The 3,758-nt window shown below is 43.0% G+C and overlaps 1 pseudogene; it reads right to left on the reverse strand.

Annotated features, from left to right (window-relative positions):
• Positions 1-301: 301 nt before the first annotated feature.
• On the reverse strand, positions 302-3,252 carry LOC114497128 (annotated as a pseudogene).
• Between the last annotated feature and the right edge of the window lie 506 nt (positions 3,253-3,758).

A 3,758-nucleotide genomic window follows, 5' to 3' on the forward strand; every position in this document is an offset into this window, starting at 1 on the left:
CTGGTGATGCTGCACATGCTCCCTAGGTGCAACTCCAAGAGAAGATCTCCTAAGAAAAGAGGGCTGACTTGGCCATCTTGCAGGTCATGTAGTTGAGGATGTCCCCATTGTGGATGCTTCAGTGTGGAGTGTCTGCAGTCACCCCAGGGAGATAATCAAATCCCATTTGGACCAAGTTACTTCCATGAATGCACTAGGAACTCCCAGCCAGGACAGCTTTGAATTACAGGAAGAAAGGGCCCTTGTCTACTCAGTCCTGGGAGATGACCAAGCCATACATATTCTTTGCCAGCCAGAATAATCAGAGGAAGGCCTGCTGGTACCTCTCAACAGCATTGGACACATCAGGAGTTTCTCCAAAAGACAGATGTATAGCCTGCTGTGCTTGATTGTTCAAAATTTGTTTAACAAGCAAATGTCAGTGAATGTTCCCATGCCATGATGGAATCGTTACCTGGGTATTGAATCAGGCCACTGATAGGTAAGTAGTGGGAAAGAAGGCTCTTTCTTGCAATATTTCCAACTGGCAATATGTGGTCAGTTGTTACTGAATCTCTCAAATTTAATAGCACATAGGCATCCAATATAGATTTAGGAAGCTAAAGATCCAATGTCAGGTTTCAAAGAATAGTGGTGACTTAATGTATATAGATTAGAGATTATAGTAATATTGTTTATCTGATGGGGCTGCTATGGCATTTCAGAGTTCATTTGGTCTCTATTTTCTGATAGACTTTTGTAAACATCCCAGAAATGACATAATGACTGCACTGTCTGGATCTCCTCTCCAGTTGGCCAGATACCTTTCAATATTACCTGTTGTCCCTTTGCATTTGCCAATGGCTCTTTCTCAAAGTCAATATTTGATGATACCAGCAATTGCGTATATTATTACTAAAGGTGAAGAGGATAAATAATTTGCCTGGGTATTTGTTGTTGCGCGTGGGTTACCGGCCAGCAGTGACCACGGAACGCTGTGGATGGCTTGCCGAAAAACACACGAGAAAAAACATGCACAGAAACAAGACTAGTTTCGCCCTGGCTGGTGTAGCTCAGTGGATTGAGCACTGGCTGGGAACCAAAGAAACAAGACTAGTTTCTGTGGGGAAGTAGGGATGAAATGGCCACCCCCCCTAGTGGGGAGCGCCCTGACTTACTGTCCATACCTGCTTTTATTGGGCTCATTTTGCATAATAATTCAGGTAAAGTACAGTACTTATCAGGGGGAAGTAAGGAACTACAGAAAACAAGGAACTCTGCTGGTCTATTGAGTCGGGGTCAAAGAGCTGTAAGACTTTGAGGAACAAACTTCCTCCTTGGACCCCTCTCATTCAACTGAGAGCATTCTAAACAAAGAAGGTTTCACAGTAATTTACATGTTCTTTCTTAGGCCTGATCACCTAGGGAATCTGCCCTTTTCAGCATAGAGCTGTACCACCCTGTCATTGTTTCAGGCTTAGCACGGGAACTAAGGCAATAAGGAGATTTTCTCCCAGAGGATGAGAACTCAGGCTATGTCAAAGCTGAGGAGCGAGGGTCCGTCACCCTCTTTTGCTGCAGCCCCCCAAGTCCTTCTTTTTTGGGGGCCTCCCAAAGTGATCGTGCCTGGCTTAGGTCGTTCCCCCCATGGGGAATCTTACCCGTCTTTGGCTAACCGACCAAGCTTTTTGGGGTTCAGCAGCAGAAGCAGCATTCCTGCCAGGGAGATAAGCTTTTGTCTCCTTGCTGGCTTACGGTTCCAAGGGCGTTCCCTTAGCCTTAGCCTATGCGGGGGTTTCAGCTTCTGATACCAGTCAGGGCAGTTCCCAACATTTGTGTGGACTCAACCTTCAAAAGTCCCTTTCCCAGGTGGTACTTCAACAGCTACAAGGTCTTCCTGTGTGATGGCTTTTACCACAGGTTCAGGCAAGGGTCCACTGTTGCCAATGCAGGTCATGCAATCATAGTGCACCACATCAAACCCAAGCTGAGACAGATAGGCATGACTCCATTTTTTTGCAGGAAGTAGGTGACCACACCACTCCCAGGAGACAGGCTAGTTTTAATGTAAGGCCTCACATTCAGGTTAGCATCCACACCTCACTTTTTCCCCCCTAACAATCCTGCTCCTAACATCACAGACAGATTACTGGTGTTTGTGCAGCTAGTAATAGCAGCAATTACCACAGTTTCATGAGCAAGGGTGAATTTCTATTATTATAGATAAATGTCTTAAGGTGTATGATGGTCTGGAGCAATCTGTAGTCCTTTAAACTCTTATTTGGCTCCAAGGAAGCTCTTAAAGTTCTTTTCCATGTTGGACACAGTGACTTTGTGTTGAATCCCTTTGGGCCTACTAAGTAAGGCCCACTGTTTTCAAATCTGATCTCACAGTCTGGGCAAAGTCTAGGTCTTGAGAGGGGTCACAAACCCTGAAACATTCCTACAGCCTCAAGATAATTTTTAATGTACTTTACTTGTTTCATCATGACCTCCCTGCACCAGGTACCTAATACTAATTTTGTCCACCAGTAGAAAAGGCAGCAGTTGTTCCACACTCTGGACATATGTTGGCAACTGTAGCTTGGTCAGCAATGGACATCCAAGCTATACCTGACCTGAAAAATCAACAAATTTTCCCACTAATTCAACCTAGAAGAGGTGTTGGGTAATGGTTAACATGATGTCAGTGGATGTTACCAGAGTGTACTGATTTCCCATCAACCTGTAGCCAATTGCCTAGGAAAGCACCATGCTCATTAACTGGCCCATCATGACAGCTTCAGCTTCAACCATCACCCATACCCCAACCAAGAATGCTCAACCATCAATCATGGTAGTATGTCAATCCACCCCTACAATGCTGTCTGGGTGATATCTATCCTGATCAAATACCATTCTTGCCATATTCACCTAGTAGATGATTTCTGAGCCAGGGGTAATAATCCACATGTTGCAGAAAGCCTAAGAACTTCACTTTTAAAAATTCATATTGTTCTCTATTTCTTTCAAATTCTAGGTCTTGATTCTTCTGTAACTGTCTGTCTTCTTGTTAAAATTCACCTGGAGGAAATGATCATTTACAGAATCAGCAGACCAGACAGTATTTCTTTTCTCTGGGTCTTCTCCTAACTTTTTCATAGCATCACACATTGCAACAAAGAGAGCCACAGCTGGTACCCCTGTAAAGTCCTGCAGGATAAGGTGGGAAGGCTTAAATGGCACTTCTATGTTCATATGCTACATGATATTCTAATGTAGGATATTTTCACTGTCATTTTTCTTCACCAAAAATTGATCATAGTTCTGAATATCTGTCTCCAGGAAAACTCTGATAAGAAATGGTAAGCATCCACATATTAAACTGTTCAATATAGTCAATCTGAAAAATTTCTTTCCTTGTAATTCGGAATTCAAAGGCTCAATGAGGTGTGTAAATGACTTAATCATGGTTTTTGATAGCCACGTGTCTCACAGACTGCAAAGCAAAGCTCCAGAGAGTAGGTGGACACTGAGCCTATGGGGTACACTACTGTGAGCTGTGAGCCATGCTTCTGTGAGTTGTGCAGTTCCAGCCAGAAAAAAATAGACTTTAAACCAAATACTGTAAAAAGAGACAGTTTGGTATTACACAATAATGAGGTGGTCAAATCAAGAGGAAGATATAACATTTGTAAATATTTCCATACCCAACATAGGAGAACATTAACAGCTATATAGGGAAAAATTGACAGCATTACTAGACTAGAAGGTAATTTTAATAACCCACTAACATCAAT

The sequence above is a fragment of the Phyllostomus discolor genome, chromosome 5, assembly GCF_004126475.2.
Source record: "Phyllostomus discolor isolate MPI-MPIP mPhyDis1 chromosome 5, mPhyDis1.pri.v3, whole genome shotgun sequence".
Classification (NCBI taxonomy): Eukaryota; Metazoa; Chordata; class Mammalia; order Chiroptera; family Phyllostomidae; genus Phyllostomus; species Phyllostomus discolor.